We start from the raw sequence: 19,023 nt of genomic DNA, 5'->3' as shown, positions 1-19,023 counted from the left end.
TAAATAAATGAACTTCAAACAGTTTCAATTTAAAATTTTATAAAATTTCAATGTTGAATGAATTTAATTAGAAATTTTAATGAACTTAGATTTTCGAAAAATTTTAATAAAATTCTTGTCAAAATTTTAATTATTTTCAAAAAAATTCTTCATTTCAATGATTTTCAATATCTACTATTTTAATAAAATTACCCAAAAGAATTCAATTATTTACAAACAATTTTAATAAAATTGTACGCAAACATTCAATTATTTTCATACATAATAAAACTCATCGCAGAATTTCAATTATTTTTAATACAATTTTAATCAAATTCCTTAGAAAATGTAACTATTCTAAAAAATTTATTAAAATTTTTCAAAAGAATTCGATTATTTAAAAATTTGTTAATAAAATTCTTTATAAAAATTAAATTTTAAGAACTATTCAATTATTCAATAAGTAATTTACTTTTGTATTTAAATAATTGAAGTAAAAATTGCAGAAATTCTATTATTTTCAAAAGTAATAAAATTCTTATCACAAAATTTAATTATGTTCAAAATTTACAAACAAATCTTGACAAAATCCCAATTATTATCTTTATAAATAAAAAAGTTCTTCTTTAAAATTCAATTATTTTCAAAAAATTTTAATAAAAGTCTTGGTAAAATTTCAATTTTTTTTAAAAATTTTATAACTCATCGCAGAATTTCAATTATTTTTAATATAATTTTATTCGAATTCCTTGAAAAATGTAACTATTCTAAAAGATTTTATTAAAATTTGTCAAAAAAATCCAATTTTTTAAAAATTTGTTAATAAAATTCTTTATAAGAATTAAACTTTAAAAGATAGTCAATAAATAATTTACTTTTGTATTTAAATAATTAAATTCTCATAGAATTTTCTAACAAAAATTGATTTGAAAATGAATTTTAGTTTAAATTTTAGATAATAATAGAATGTGAAAATAATTTTTAAGAAGTTACAGTAACAATATTCTTATAATATAAAATAATTATTCTAACCCTCGATCCTCTTTAATTATTACATTTAATACCTACATTTCGTATTTTTTGAAATATTTAAAATTTTCTAAAAAAAAATGGATTTTTTGACATTTAGACAAACGTAGCCAAAACTTCTAAACGGATATTTAAAATATTCTATAAAATTATTAATTGTGTTAAAATCTTGATATATATTTCATAAATTTTCCATAATTTTCGTATTTTTTAAAATATTTGGATTTTTTTCTAAAAAAAAAATTGAAAAAGAAATGAATTTTCTAAACAATTTCCCTTTTAATTACTTCATGTAATTTTTAAAAAAGTTGAGATCACGCAAAAAGTTTTAAAATCCCAACAAAAACATCTTTGATGCAAAAAGTTCCGCCAAGTAAAAATTGTTATAATTGTCAAAAAAATTATTGAAATAAAAGTTTATCAAGTAAAATTTATATAAGTAATGTTTTAATTTTAATTGATTTTATTAATATTACTAATTACATGTCCGAAGTGACTCAATATTTCACGTTTTATTTAATTTAATTTCATATTTGTTATCATGCAAACTAGAACGTGAAATATTTACTCAATTCGCACATGTAATTAGCAATATTAATAAAATCAATCAATATTAAAACATTACTTGGTTCACTTGTATTTCAATAATTTTTTTGGCAATTACAACAATTTTTACTTGTCGGAACTTTTTGCATCAAAAATGTTTTTTGTTGAGTTATATTAATATATAAATAATATTTTTTTTTCCATTATTTCTTATTATATTGAATTCAATTATCCTAAAATGATGATTTTCCATCAAATACTTCGTTCTTCAATATATAAAATACTTTTTTCCCATTTACAAGAAAAAAAAATACACATACACACAGATTCCCAACGACAATGAAATTGCGCATAAAGGAAAATTATAAGACCGCAGAAAACAGTTTTGCCTTTCATGATTGTTGGAGAAATATTTTCAACTTCATTTGAATGTTTCCTTATACATAACGAGAGTTAAGGGTCCAGGGAAGGGGGGATGGGTAAATCTAGTGTTTCTGGCCCACTGCCGAAATTTTCCAGCATAGGCCAAAATTTGTTTTTTTCCTTATTTTTATTTATTTATTTATTCTTTCTTTATATAACGATTCTTAAAAAAAAAAAAAATCTAAAGCTTACGGAAAAAGATAGTAACACATACCAAGACACTTTATGAGATAAAAATAGATAAGAAGAATATCATTGGATGCCAAAAGTCGTGGACCAACTTTCTGCTGGTATTCTCCAAAAAAAATAGATGCGATTTTGATTGCAAAATATAAGAGCATACCGTAAGTCCTAAGTCTTTTCATGGTTATCGCACTTTCTAAAGGAAAAAAAAAATAGACGCAAAAATCGAGGAAAGGTGAAATAATGGAAAAATCCAGAATGATAAACATTTCGGTATATGGAGGGGAAAGAGAAAATAGGAGGGGTTGAGGGGGGGGAGGCGAGATGGAACTGAGTTTTCGGATCGTGGCCAATAGCAATTGCAGGAAATGCTATTGGCTTGCTGAGGTCACTTTTGTGAGCCACGAGTAAAACGAATACTCACACAACATAAATACAAATACACAAACGTAAATACGTATATATACACACATATAAATACCTATATGTACAAACTCACAAAGAAGAAACAGTTCTCGAGAATGATTGTTTCTCAAGTTGAAACGAGCCTCGTTGTATCAAAGATGAGATCCTCGGGAAAAAGATTTTTCCGCGAAATCTTCGAACAGGGAGAGATAAAAGGTGAGAGGGAGAAAAGTAGAGGGAGGGGGAGGAGAGAGAGAGAGAGAGAGAGAGAGAGAGAGAGAGAAGGACGTCTGATATGAAGAGATGTGTGAGAAACTGATCGGAATTTACGACGATCGCACAATAAAACCTCATCCTAAAGTAACCAATCTTTTATGATTCTCCTCACAAACGGCTTCTTTACCTTTCAGGCAGAGAAACTTGTATATGTGTTTTTGTACTTTTTTTTTTTTTTTTTGAAGTGATTCGCCAAATTCTTTAACATAAATTAACGTTGGTACATTTTATCTAATTCAAAGGAAGATTAAATGCTACGTCTGATCAAAGCTTTAGTTTCACATACTTAGAGTCAAATTATTATAAAAGAAAAATATTATATAATAGCTGACTAAAGAATTTTTATATGGCTTACACTACTTTTTTGTCAAATGCAATGGCTGACTGAATACTTTTTATACTACTTTTTACTACTACTTGTACCACTTTTTTGTCTGGTGAATTTTTTTTTCACTACTGATACTAAAATTCTAAAAATAATAATCGTGAGGCTGACTAAAAATTGGTGTCACCACTGATAATGAAATAATAAATACTATCAAGAATTCTGACTTCTCACTCTTTTTTTTAAATAGCAATTAGCAATTTTAAAAATAATAGAACGTAAAAATTTTTAATTCAAATTTTTTTTTTTAAAATAAAAAATGGATTGGAATATACAGTTTTAATATTATTGTAATTATAATAATCATCTATTTTGATATAGGGAATTCAGGGCAAAGTCAGGAATTTTTATTAAAAGTACTGAAAAAATTTAAATTTTTAAAATTCATAAGAAAATTCTGAATGTTTGTGTCTGTTTGTTTAACTCATAAATTATAAAATAACCACAATTTCTGATACAAAACATTCAAGTTTTTCAATTTCTGACAAAAATTTCTTTTTAAATAACTTAAATCTTGAACAACTATTATAAAATAAATATATATATATATATATATATATATATATATATATATATATATATGGGCAATTCTACGTGAGATTTCAGTCGACCTCTTAAAATCGGCCAAAAATATTTTTTTTCTATTCTGTATTGAAAAAAAAACAGATACGTATTTTTTTTTTATTTTTTTGGAGGCCAAATTTTTGAGTTATGAATTTTCAAAATTTTCGCTTTTTAAATGTAGGTATATTTTTAATGTCAGATAACTAAAAAAATATTGCTTCTTTTCATTTTTTGACAAGAGAAAAAAAGTTTTGTTTTTCTCTCTACTTTTGAATAATCATAACAAAAAAATTTTTTTTTCATTTTTTATTAAAAAAATAAAAAAATTTTATAAACAAATTAATTTTTTTTAACTTTGGGTATGATAAATTTTTAATTTTCTTTTTTTAAAACATACCTGGAAATGATAAGAAGGTTTTGCAAAAAGTTTCAGAGTGGGCCTGACAAGTTTGATGGGTCCAAAAAAATAATTAAGCTCTCCGTGCAGGTCTCACGCACGTGGCACAATGGGATTTTTTTACAATTTATTATTAAAAATTGTTTAGAGCCTAAAAATTCAATAATAATCAAAATCCGATAAAATTTGTAGGCTCTAGACAATTTTTAATAATAAATTGTAAAAAAATCCCATTGTGCCACGTGCGTGCGACCTGCACGGACAGCTTAATTATTTTTTTGGACCCATCAAACTTGTCAGGCCCACTCTGAAACTTTTTGCAAAACCTTCTTATCATTTCCAGGTATGTTTTAAAAAAAGAAAATTAAAAATTTATCATACCCAAAGTTAAAAAAAATTAATTTGTTTATAAAATTTTTTTATTTTTTTAATAAAAAATGAAAAAAAAAAATTTTTTGTTATGATTATTCAAAAGTAGAGAGAAAAACAAAACTTTTTTTTTCTTGTCAAAAAATGAAAAGAAGCAATATTTTTTGAGTTATCTGACATTAAAAATATACCTACATTTAAAAAGCGAAAATTTTGAAAATTCATAACTCAAAAATTTGGCCTCCAAAAAAATAATAAAAAAATACGTATCTGTTTTTTTTCAATACAGAATAGAAAAAAAATATTTTTGGCCGATTTTAAGAGGTCGACTGAAATCTCACGTGGAATTGCCCATATATATATATATATATATATATATATATATATATATATATATATATATATATATATATATATATATATATATATATATATATATATATATATATATATATATATATATATATATATATATATATATCCCTATTAATATAAAATCATATCGCCGCCGCCGCTGTTTCAGAAAGTTTTAAGGGACCCTTATAGTAGGGGGAACATAGTCAAGGTTGGCCCACTGTCAAGGTAGGTCCATCGTCAGAAACAAGTTATATTTGACCTAAATTCAGGTCAATTTAAGGGCAGTTTTAACCTACAGGCCAAAATTACTCAAAATTTAGGTCAATTTTAAGGGCAGATTCAACCTACAGGTAAGAAACTAACAAACTAACCCCTCTGCCCTCAAAATTTAAGTCAATTTTAAGAGTAGTTATGACTTAAAGTTAAAAATTGACAAACTTATCGCTCTGCTTTCAAAATTTAGTTCAATTTTAAGGGCAGTTTTGACCTAAGCATTAAAAATTGCGTTTTACTCTGCCCGTAAAATTTATGTCAATTTTAAGGGCAGATTTAACCTACAGGTAAAAAATTGACAAACAATTCCCTCTGCCCTCAAAATGTAGGTCAATTTTAAGGGCAGTTTTGACCTAAACGTCAAAAATTCACAAATAATTCCCTCTGACCTCAAAATGTAGGTTAATTTTAAGGGCAGTTTTAATCTACAGGTCAAAAATTAACAAACAATTCCCTCTGCTCTCAAAATTTAGGTTAATTTGAAGGGCAGTTTTAACCTACAGGTAAAAAATTGACAAACAATTCCCTTTACCTTCAAAATGTAGGTTAATTTTAAGGGCAGTTTTGACCTTAACGGAAAAAATTGACGAACAATTCCCTTTGCCCTCAAAAATTGGGTCAATTTTAAGGTCAGTTTTCATCTACACCGCAAAAATTGTCGAAAAAACTTCCTCTGACCTGACCTTTCCTTAAAATTTAGGTTAAATTTGACATATTTTTTAGCCTATACATGAAAAAAGCAAATAAATTAGGATTTTTTAAAAAGTCGTACCCTTATATTAAAGTTTGACGGAATTTTCGACCTATTGGTTAAAAGAAGTTTGACCTAAATTTCAATATTAAGTTTCAATCAATAAAAGATGTTATAAATTGACATATTTTTTTTAAAAATTCTATTAAAATTATTTTTCTGTCCTCAAAATGTACTTTAATTTTAATGGCAATTTTTTCCTACAAGTTAAAATTTGACCAGAAATCTCCCTCTGATCTGATATTTTCTTAAAATTTAGGTCAATTTTAAGGTCAGTTTTGACCTACACGTCAAAAATTGACAAGAAAATTCCTTCTGACCTACTGTTTCCTCAAAATTTAGGTCAATTTTAAGGTCAGTTTTGACCTACGGGTAAAAATGAAGCCCACAAACGTCTATTATTTTACGTCGAAATCTTTAGTCCGTCCATAAATTACATAAGACATTTAGGGGGGAAGGGGGTCAGCAAGATCTTGCGAACAATAGGAAAAATGGTGCTAATGTATGTAAAATATCTTACGAGGGAGGAAGGGGGTCAAATTTACCCAAAAAATGACTTACGTAATTTATGGACAGCCCCTAATGGCCCTTACATTACGTCAACATTTATGTCAACTGCAGGTAAAAAGGGGCCCAATAATACTTTTGACACTGAGAAAAAAGAATTATCAAATTTACTATGAGGAGTGTCAAACTTGAAAAAGTTGACACTATAATCACTTCCGTAAAGTAGAATTCTCTATTAGTTATCTTTTTTAATATCTCCTGTTATAATTTACTCTAACTCATTACTATGCCATCATATTAAGATAACATGATTTTAAAAATTAAAATAAATATTAAAAATAGTTAGGGGGTTGGCGCGCAGGGGGGCGAAGCCCCCCTAGTATATATATATATATAATTAATTATTAAAAATAATGGATTTATAGAAGAATTTTAGTTAAAAACACTAGAAAAAAATTTAATTTTAGAGAAGTTACAAATTATTGCAGAAATCCAATTATTTTCAAAAGTAATAAAATTCTTATTACAAAATTCAATTATGTTTAAAATTAACGAATTTATATTTATTTATTTATAGTCGAAGACTCGGAGCAATCGATATCTTCATGTTTTATAATAATTTTTTAAAAGTTGTAGAATTTTGTAATAAAAATTAATTTGAAAATGAATTTAGTTTAAATTTTAAAATAGAATATAAAAATAATTTTTAAGAAGTTACAGTAACAATATTCTTATAATATAAAATAATGATTATGTTTTATAACAATATTTTTAAAGTTGATTATAATTTCAAAAAAGTATGAATTTAAAATTTTTGAAAACCTTAATTCTTATGAAAAAATAATAATAATTAAATATTTAAAAAAGAAATGATTGTTTTCGAATAATTAACAGAACATTTTTTTCAATAAAATGTTTGAAGATTATTAATCGACATGATTGTCTAAAAACTGGTGTCACTAACTCACTACTGATAATGAAATAACAAATAATAATATTTTGCCTGAATAAAACTTTGTTTTACTACTGATACTAAAAATAGAAATGCCACTCCTTCGTATGACTGATAATTTCTTTTGCTACTGATACTAAAATTTGAAGAATATTAATTGAAATGTCCGAGTAAAAAGTGTTAGCACTACTGATGATGAATTGACAAATATTGGTACTTTGTCTGACTAAAATTTTGTTTTACTACTGACGCTTATATTAAATTTTTGCCTGACTAATATTTTTTTTTTACTACTCATACTAAAATTTTAAAAACATTAACCGCCGTGGCTGACTGAAAATTTGTATAACTACTAAAATTAAAATTACAACAAAAAAAAAAACAATCCAGCCGAACAAAATAATCATTCTCACTATACTGATAATAAAATTCTACGTCTTTTAACCTTTTCGAGAAAAAAATATCCTTTACTACTAATCTAAAATGACTTCTATGCCTCAGTAAAACACTCTTACATCTTACACTTGAATTTCAAACCCATAAAAAATTCCATTTGAATAAAAAATCCCTCCTATCTATGTTTTATAGATTCCCCAAGATTTGTCTGACTGAAATTATCTTTTACAACTGAATAATATAAAATCTTCTACTTTTCCGGAAAAACTACAGGATTATTTTTTTGAACTTTGATTACCTATACTCAAATTCACTATTAATAGAAAAAAAATTATTTTCTAAATGTCTTTTTCTCGTATTTATAGAAAAAAAAAATAATTATCTGAATGTTTTTTTTTATTTTATTTATTTATATTTTTAATTATTATATCAGCATTTGACTGAATTTAATTTACTCAAACCTGTCATTGTGAATATATACAAGAATTAAAAACCTTTTCCTCGACTGAAACTTACTTTTACTACCAACATTAAAATTTCAGAGCGCTTAAAAAATATCTAAGTGCAACTGACTTTTATACTACTGATATTATGATTTTTAGTATTCCAGAGGTATGTCTGACTGAAACTGTCTTTTACTACTGAATACGACTATAATCTACTTTAAAGTCCAGAGGGGGATTATTGCCTCTGGAAGATAACGTAAAATATCTCTGAAAAGAAGTTGCTCTCTCGATATGAGATAACAATTTCCTGATTATAAATTTAAATTAAATATTTTTTATTTTGAAAATAAAAAAAAATTTAAATATTAAAAATATTTTTTCGCTATTTTATTATATTCCAAGGAATATTTTACCAACATTTTAGAAATATTAAAATGTCCTATAATTGGAATATTAATTTCAAAATTCAAAATGGCGGATATTAAAAAAAAATTTTTTGTATTAAAAATAAAAAATTTTGAAAAAGGTCCGCCATATTGGATCCGTTATTTTAAATTTTCAAAAATGGATATGACATATGTTTTTTAAAAATAAAGGACAAAATTGTTTATAAATTCTTTTTTTCAATTACAAATTTTAATTAAAATTGAAATTGAAATTTTTTAAATTTTTAGAAAATAAAGGAAAACATTTTACTCAAAAAAAACTTTTGTTACATTTATATACGAATTTCTTTAAAATTTTTCGAAAACATTAATAACTTCTTTTTTAAATAAATATTTAATTATTATTATTTTTCCATAAGAATTAGGATTTTTAAGATTTTTTTTTTTTTTTTTTTAATTGAATTTCCAATTTAAACTTTTTGAAATTAAACAACTTATAAAATTTTTTTAAAAAACTTGAAGAAATCGAATAGGACTTAGTGTTAAAATCATTATTTTATATTATAAGCATATTGTTACTGTAACTTCTTAAAAATTATTTCCATATTCTATTATTATCTAAAATTTAAAATAAAATTGATTTTCAAATCAGTTTTTATTAGTAAATTTTACGAGAATTCAAATATTTAAATAAAAAAGTAAATTATTTATTGACTATTTTTTAAAATTTAATTCTTATAAAGAATTTTATTGACAAATTTTTAAATAATTAAATTCTTTTGATGAATTTTAATACAATTTTTTAGAATAGTTACATTTTTTAAGAAATTTGTTTAAAATTGTAATTAAAATAATTGAAATTCTGCGATAATTTTTATTATTTATGAAAATAATTAAATGTTTGCGTATAATTTTATTGAATTAGTTAATATGAAAAATCATTGAAATAAGAAATTTTTTTTAAATAATTGAAATCTTGACAAGAATTTTATTAAAATTTTTGAAAACAATTAAATTTTGTAGAAGAAACTAATAAAATATTTGTAAATATTAGAATTCCTGTGAAATTTTTATTATTTATGAAATAATTAAATGTTTGCGTACAATTTTATTAAAATTGTTTTTAAATAATTGAATTCTTTTGGGTAATTTTATTAAAATAGTAGATATTAAAAATCATTGAAATGAGGGAATTTTTTGAAAATAATTGTAATTTTGACAAGAATTTTAATAAAATTTTTGAAAATAATTGAATTTTAAATAAGAATTTTTCTATTCATAAAGATAATAATTGGGATTTTGTCGAGATTTTTTTTGTAAATTTTGAACATAATTGAATTTTGTGATAAGAATTTTATTACTTTTGAAAATAATTAAATTTCTGCAATTTTCAATTCAATTATTTAAATACAAAATTAAATTACTTATTGAATAATTGAATAGTTCTTGAAATTTAATTCTTATAAAGAATTTTAATAACAAATTTTTTAATAATTGAATTCTTTTGACAAACTTTAATAACATTTTTAAGAATAATTACATTTTTCAAGAAATTCCCAAAAATAATTAAAATTCTGCGATGAGTTTTATTATTTATGAAAATAATTAAATTCCTGAGAATAGTTTTATTATTATTTATAAAAATAATTGAATTATTGTGAAGAAATTTGTAAATAATTGAAATCTTGGGAAATTTTTATTATTTGTGAAAAGAAATTTGTTGGCGTAGAAAATTACATTTTTTTTTAACTAATTGATTTTCAGCGAAGAATTTTGTAGTTTATAAAGATAATTGAAATCATAATGAGAATTATTTTTTAATTATTTAAAATAATTGAATTTCTGAAAAGAATTTTATTACTCTTTGAAGATAATTTTAGTCTCATGATTAATAATGTTATTTATGAAAATAATTGAATTTTGCAAAGAATTTTATCAAAATTCTTGAAAACAAATTCGTTTCTGTGAATAATTTTGATATTTATCAAGATAATTGATTTTTTTCGAAGAATTGATATAAAATTTTGTAAATAATATTAAATACATATATTAAAAAAATCAACTAAATTATTTTCATATTCTATTATCATCTAAAATTTAAAATAAAATTGATTTTCAAATCAATTTTTATAAGAAATATTCTACGAGAATTCAATTATTTGAATAAAAAAGTAAATTATTTATTGAATAATTGAATGTTTCTTAAAATTTAATTCTTATAAAGAATTTTATTAACAAATTTTTAAATAATTGAACTCGTTTGACGAATTTTATTAACAAATTTTAGAATAGTTAAATTTTTCAAGGAATTTAAATAAAACTGTATTAAAAATAATTTAAATGTTGACAATTTTATTCAAATTTTTGAAAATAAATTAATTTTGAAGAAGAAACTAATAAAATATTTGTAAATATTAGAATTCCTGTGAACTGTTTATTATTTATGAAAATAATTAAATGTTTGCGTACAATTTTATTAAAATTGTTTTTAAATAATTGAATTCTCTTGGGTATCAGGGGATTTTTTTGATAATAATTGAAATTTTGACAAGAATTTTATTAAAAGTTTTGAAAATAATTGAATTTTAAAGAAGACTTTTTCTATTTATAAAGATAATAATTGGGAAAATAATTTAATTTCTTACAAAAAAATTTTATTATTTATGAAAATAATGGAATTATTCCGTTGAAATTTATAAAAAAAATTTGTAAATAATTGAATTCTTGTGAAATTTTTATTATTTATGAAAATAATTAAAATGTTTGTGTATAATTTTATTAAATTTTTTTTTTGAATAATAAAAAAATAAATTAAAAAATAATAGAAAAAATAAATTTTTCAGTAAATAATCAAACCGATTATTCGATTCTTTTAAGTTTTTCTTTTTGCTTTAAAAAATAATTATTTCTGCGACTTTTGTTGTGAATTTATGCGACTAAAGCGACTTTTTTTTTAGTTTTAAAGTCGATCCGAGCTCTGAATCAATGATAAATTATTTTTAATAATAATTTTAATAATAAGAGTTGACAGATAACAAAGAATAAATGAATCCTCACATCAAGACGAGCACAAGAGCAATGAAATTAATCTATTTTCAATATATTGACATGTACGTAGACATAATGTATTGGAAATTTTTAAGGAAAAGAGATATATAGTCCAATGAATTTCCCGAGAAATTAGTCTTGCATAATAATGGCATTCGATAAACAAATTAGAATCGAGCAAGATGTGGTATGAGGAAATACCATAGAATGCAACATCCTCTATTTGTGGTTACAATTCGATTTTCTCCAACGTAAATCAGCAACGTCTAATTTCCTAACGCCGCTGGGTACCAACATATCAATTTCATTGTATCAGACTTGTGTGTTTGTATATTTCGCGCTCACATATACATGGGGCGACGGTTTCAAAATAAATCACCGCAGTCTAATTTCCTAAGAATATCTCGTCGAGTGGAATAATGTTAATGTTAGGGAGAACTTTAGAAAATGGAGTTTCACAAGGGAGAATGGTGCGGTGAGGGATGGGGAGGGAGGGCGTAGGGGGGGGGGTGAATTTCTTCCTTTTCTTCTTACATTTGCCTCGAAATGTGCAAAATAGTGGGATGCAACGAGAAAAAAAGAAATGAGAAGGAGTAAAAGAGAAACGAGCTTAAAGAAGAGAAAAATTTTCCATTTCTTTTTTTTTTGTGAAAGAAAGAAAGAGAAAGTTCTCTATCTTGAAGAAAGGGATCATGAGGGTAATTTAAGATAACAACTTTCCACCACGATTAGCGTAAAATCAAATCACTTCTTTCATCTCATGACTTTAATTCTACTCATAATTTTCATTCGCTTGACAATTCAACACTTTTCAAAATGAGAGGAAAGTTTTTTTTTGTCTTAAACAGACATTTTTTTTTTTGTTCCCTTTTCTTCTTTTTGTTAGTTTTAGAGAAGAATTCTTTTTGCTTTTATTTAAATCACCTAAGAAATTGTGATTTTTAACGATTGATAATATTGTATTTGACTTAAAGTTTCGATGTACTTGAAATAAGTAATATTAATTTAACTTTAAGATATTAAAAAACTTTTTGTTTCAATCAAGTAGAATGGAATATTGGTTGTGGAAGTTAAGTTTTAGATGGACTTTCCTCAATCTTGTGAACTAAGTATTTAAGTAGTGAAACACAATTTCAGTCAGGCAGATGGCAAAAATAGTTGTATTTTTTTTTTTTTTTTGTAATTACTCTGTAAAGTTATAATTACAGTAGTAAGGGTCAATTTTAGTCAGACATATTCTTGATTATTACTTTTACTGGTAATTTTACTTTTTTAATTAAAAAAATTCTTTTTTGGTATTTTTATAGTCAGGTCTTATACTTAAAAATTAAGTAATTAATTTTTAATTATTTTTTAATACTACTGGTATTGAATCTACTGTTTTTATACTTTGTCTGACTATTAATACTTTTTACTACTAGTATTTTACAAAATCTAGGAAAAAATCCCGTCTAACTAAATTTTAGCTTAATCTCTGAGACAGAAAGTTAGGGACTTTACTTGTCTGACAAGAATTTGCCTTCACTACTAATATTAACATTACAAACTACTCCTAGCTTTTCGTCTGACTTGAACTTGCTTTTACTACTGCGATGCATGTTTATGTTACAATTTCTTGACATTAAATTTCATTCTTAGTTCTAATATCAAATTTACAGGAGTAAAAAGAAGTTTTATTTATTTTCCTTTACTATTGAGACAAAAATTCTAAGATTAGGCAATGTCTGACTAAAACTTTCTGTGACTACTGAATATTTCAATTGTAGATATTTCAAAGGTTTTGTCTGGCTTAAATTTGTTCTTACTACTGATATTTTAAATACAATATAATCCTCAAGTTTCTTTCTGCTTTTTACTACTCATAAGAATAAAAAAGAAGTTTGAATCTGTTTGATTTAAATTTACTTTTACTACTAATATTGCAATTGCAATATTCCTTCTACTTCGTCTGACTGGACCTGTTATTTGCTATTATATGTATACAAATAAAATAAAATAAAATTGGGAGAGGTAAGACGTCATTTATCAGTAGTATAAGTCAATTTGAGTCAGACAAAATGTATAAACTCTTAAATTATTCCTATTAGAAATAAAATGTAAATTTTATCACATAAAAAATTACAAAATACACAAAATCTTTAATTGTTAAAAAATTGCAAAAAATGTAAAAAATGGCAAAATGTTAATGGGGTTTCATTAAAATTGAGTGTAGAATGTAACAAAATATTTTTATGAAAATTATTTTATTTGTATAAAATATAAAAAAAATTATCAAACGTTCAAGTCGTTCAATTAAAATAATAAAAACACAATTTTAACGTTTCGACAAATTATTATATTTATAATTTTTTTTTATTTGCAATGAGAAACAAAAATAAATTTTATTCGTAATAATTATTTTTTAAAGCAAAAAAATACTTAAATTTGATTATTATTTATTGAAAAATTTATTTTTTCTATTATTTTTTAATTTATTATTTAAATGAAATTTAATAAAATTGTACGCAAACTTTTAATTATTTTCATAAATAATAAAAATTTCAAAGAAATTCAATTATTTACAAATTTTTTATAAATTTCTTCGCAATAATTCCATTATTTTCATAAATATTAAAATTTTTACAACGATTCAATTATTTTCATAAATAATAAAATTCTTTTTAGGAATTCAATTATTTTTATAAGTAATACAATTTTAATCGAATTCCTCGAAAAATGTATTTATTTTTAAAAAAGTTATTAAAATTCGCCAAAAGAATTAAATTATTTAAAAATTTATTGATAACATCTTTTAGGAGAATTCAATTTTAAGAAACATGCAATTATTCAATAAATTGTATTTTTTGTATTTAAATAAATGGATTCTAGTAGAATTTTCTAATAAAAAATAAAATTGATTTAAAAATGAATTTTAATAAAATTTTCACATAAAAATTGAATTTTAAAAGCATTATAGGGTGAATCTTTAGAAATAATTCCATTTTAAAAAGGTTTGAAATTAAAATATTTGAAAATCTGAATTTTGTATATTTTTAACAAACAATTCTGTGGAATTAATTTTTTTTTAAGAAAGTTTAATTGCGGATTTTTTTATATTATTTAAAGTTTTTATTTTCTAATATATATTTAATTGAAGAATTTACGAATAATTGAAGTTTTGTAAAATTGAATTGTTAATAAATGAATTTGAAAATTTCTTAAAGAACTTTTTGAAAAATTATTAAAAATAATTGATTTAATGAAGAGTTTTAGTTAAAAACACAAAAAAAATTATCTTTATAAATGATAAAATTCTTCTTCAAAATTAAATTATTTTCAAAAATTGTAATTAAATTCTTTTAAAAATTTTAATTATTTTTAAAAATTTTCTTCAATTCAATGATTTTCAATCGTTTTTAATATCTGATATTTTAATAAAATTTTTCAAATAACACAATTATTTTAAATTTTTTTATAAATTTTGTTCGCAATATTTCCATTATTTTTATAAATAATAAATTTTTTTTAAGGAATTGAATTATTTTAATAAAAAATAATTAAAAATTCTAGAAAATAATAATTGAATTAAATTGATGAAAATAATTTTAAAGAAGTTACGTACAGTAACAATTTTCTTATAATATAAGATAATGATTTTATTACTCGGTCATCTTCATGTTTTATAAGAATTTTTTAAAAGTTGTTTAATTTCAAAAATGTTTGATTTAAAATTTTTAAAAATCTTAATTTCTATGGAAAAATAATAATAATTTATTATTTATTCAAAAAAGAAGTTATTGATGTTTTCGAATAATTTTAAAAAAATTTGTAAATGACAAATAGAATTTATAAACAATTTTTTTCTTTATTTTTAAAAAAATTGTAAATTTTTATGAAAGCAATTGTAATTAAAAAAGTAGAAATGATGCAAATCATTTCCTTATGAAAATTGAGAATTTTCTACAAAAATATTAAGAAACGGAAATATGTAATGTTTCTTTTCCAAATGAGAAGAATGAGTTTGTGAACAATATTGTTCTTAAGAAATAAAATTATATTATATTATTTAGTAGATAACAATAGATAATTTACAAAAAAAAAAAAATATTTCTGCTGTTTAAAATTTAAGTCAAAAAGTAATTGAAAAATGTGAAAAAAGTCGATTAGTCGCATTTTACTCAAAAAAAATTTGGTAAAAGTCGACTAATCGCATTTTTTCACAAAAAAGTCGAAAAAGTCGCACAATCCGAGCCTTGTTTGTAGTGAACAATAGGTTTATTTAGATTAAAAAAATATTAAATTTTTTTTTTTTATTTTCTTTAATAATTACAAAAAAAAAGTAAAAATATCAATTTTAATATTAGAGGCAATGAAATATCGATGATTTTCAAATGACAAATTTACTCCCCTTTTTCGATCAACTATTTCGCTTGTAATTTGCTTTGTACTGAATTAGAGAAAGTCCATGCAACCTAGATAGAGATGCCCTCAAAAGCAATATTATTAGATTTCGGTGTACGCTTTATCTTTATTATCGCTTCTCTATCTCTCTTGCTCGTAACATTATTATTATCATCGCCATCATCATCCGTTACGCGGCTCACGTCTCGTGCCAGTTTTAATTACCACTCGGTACAATGTATCATAAAAGTTTTCCGCCACGGATCGTATATGTTGAACTCATGGATATCATTGTCTTGCGGCAACACGAATCCCGGCTAAATCACGGTCGGCAAGAAGAAAAAAAAAAAAAAAAAAGAAAAAAAAAGTCCTCTTTTCTTTCACATGGGGCACGCCAAGTCTTAACCCGCAAAGCGAACGAAGCAAGAGGCAAAATCCTTGTGGGTGATGGAGGATTATCCTTGGATTTTTCTTTTGCAGCGCACAATCTTAAAACCAGTTGGATCAATAAAATCCAAAGCGTTCTATTTTACCGTTTTTCTTTTCTCTAAAAGCTATATATATATATATTTATCCTATAAACAAGTATTGTCTTGAAAACAGAGAACGAGTTTCATTCAAGAACCATTACCGTCAAGGATGATCAAATCTTTTCACCACAAAATGAAATGGTTGTTTCATCATACTTGCGAAACAAGAGTTTTATGTGCAACAAGTTATGTTCCTTCATCACGAAGACTATTTATCTACTAGGCCATCATTCACTAGGCTCATAAACGACAGAATTCCATTTTATATCCGGCTTTCTGTATACATTGTTGTATATATATAGTTTTCCGTATATAATAAGATTTTTTTTTTCTCTCGTTAAATAATTTTTTTTTACTTCCCTTTTGTTGAGTAGTAGCAAATTTTTGTCTTTTTTTTGTAGGCAAAAATAAAATGTTTTTTCTTTGTTCATTTATTGAATACTTGAAAAAAAAGCTGGCGCTAGAGCAACGCCGGAGGTTTCTCGTTTCACGTTCGATACATTCAACACTAACTTTCGTAATATTCACTTTACAAAAAGTGAAAAATAAAAAAAAAAATTTTTGTTCTGTAGAAAATTTTAGAATTTATTTAGTCACTTTTTATTTTAGTTTTTATTTATTTAGAAGGAAAATTTTTTAAAGTTTTGTATTAAATTACTCGATTACTTATTTTTTTGTAGCAAAAACTTTTAGTATAATTAAATTTCTAGTTGTACATTACCAGACAGTAAATATAATTGGTCCAATTTTTATTCACCTGAAACAAAAAATAAAAATTCATTTATCACTTTGATCAGTGAAGAAAAATATTAACAGTCAAATATATAAATCATAAAAAAAATAATTTCAGTCAGGCAGAACATAAAAATAGTTGAATTCTTTTAATTCTGACACTGAAACTTACTGTTATTTTTTTTTTTGAGCAGAACTACTTTTTACTACTAGATGAAATACAATCATTAATTATTTTTTCATCAAGTTAAAAACTAAATAAAAAAAAGTAACAAACAGAACTAAAGAATTTGCGAAATTGACTAAAACAAAAAAAATGTACATTTGTCCCGAATGATATTGAATTTTTGATGAACCGTCAAACAAATATTTGCTCTAAACTATATTTACATTGAATAGAGAACAAAACATGTTGTTGAATATTTTCCTTATGAAATCCTCCTTTTTTTTCATCGTTTTCTATACATTTTTATTTTATTTTACTATAAAGTATTTTCCCTCTATGGAGGTATTTGCGACCAGAAGTCTCGCGTCAAGAGGAACAAAATCGAATTTTCCATAACGGATACTTGGAAATATTCGTTGACAGCTCCATTTCCGCATAAGATCCCTTTTTATCAATACCTATGTCACTCATCTTAACAAGAAAAAAATAAATAAATAAAAAAAAAAACAAAAAAAATTTCATATCGGAAATTTCCATTCTATCAACTTCTTTGTAAGTAACCTTTTTTATATTATACACACATATATATATATATATATATATACAATATATATATAAATAAAAAAAAGGAAAAACCCCCGATGGGAATGCATTTGCGGAACACTCTTACATCCTGAATCTTGTACGTGCTCTTCTCAAAACCCATCCTTGAATATGCTGCACTATCCTTGTAAAGCGAGCATAAAAAGGAATGTCTTTCCTGAAATATGCAATAATCTTAAATCTTGTCAAAGAATAATTTAGCATTTTTTCTTATTTTTTTTTTTAATAATTTCCAACTTGTCGAGGCATAGTCTTTCTCTGAAATTCAGCTACACTCGAGGAGACATCGATAAAGGAAAAAAGTGGAAAAATAATTATAAGGAAAAAAATGTCCAATATATGTATTAAAATATAAATATATTAAAAATATAAAAGCGATATAATAACAATAATCAATAAGCATAATAATAACAATAACAAACATAAAAGATTCGAATTCTGTCTTACTAAAATCAGGTTTTACTACTTAAATTTCAATACTTCGAATGTTGTCTGACTGAAACTTGTTGTTACTACTGCGAAGGAATTTAATAATTTAATTGCGACTGATCAAATAACAGACTTACTGCTCAAAACAAAATCACTGGTTTCTTAATGTGTCTGACTAAAATTTTCCTTTACTACTCATATTGGAATTACAATTTTTCTGTTTTGTCTAACTGAATTTTGTTTCAACTACTTATATTACTAGTATAAGGATAACTATTGAAATCAATCTGTCAGACCAAATTCTAGTGTTCCGAATGAGACAAATAGATTAAATCTTCTCCTGTCTGACTAAACCATGCTATTACTACTGATTGTCAATTTAATTATTTCTCCGGTTCTGTCTAAAAAGAACTCGTTTTTATTATTTTTATTTCAATTACAAAAATTTTGTAAGGTTTTGGTTGACCAAAACTTGTTGTAACTACTGTGAAGAAAATTTCTGTTGCAATTC

At 23.6% G+C, this 19,023-nt stretch overlaps 1 protein-coding gene across 2 annotated transcripts in view; it reads left to right on the top strand.

Moving 5' to 3' along the window:
• Positions 1-19,023, top strand: part of LOC122509452 (junctional adhesion molecule 2A-like) — a 341,612-nt gene that overhangs the window by 132,542 nt on the left and 190,047 nt on the right. The window lies entirely within an intron of this gene.

The sequence above is a fragment of the Leptopilina heterotoma genome, unplaced genomic scaffold (assembly GCF_015476425.1).
Source record: "Leptopilina heterotoma isolate Lh14 unplaced genomic scaffold, ASM1547642v1 Lhet_60, whole genome shotgun sequence".
Lineage (NCBI taxonomy): Eukaryota > Metazoa > Arthropoda > Insecta > Hymenoptera > Figitidae > Leptopilina > Leptopilina heterotoma.
The sequence above is the reverse complement of the archived record's forward strand: the minus strand, read 5'-3'. Positions and strand labels throughout refer to the sequence as shown.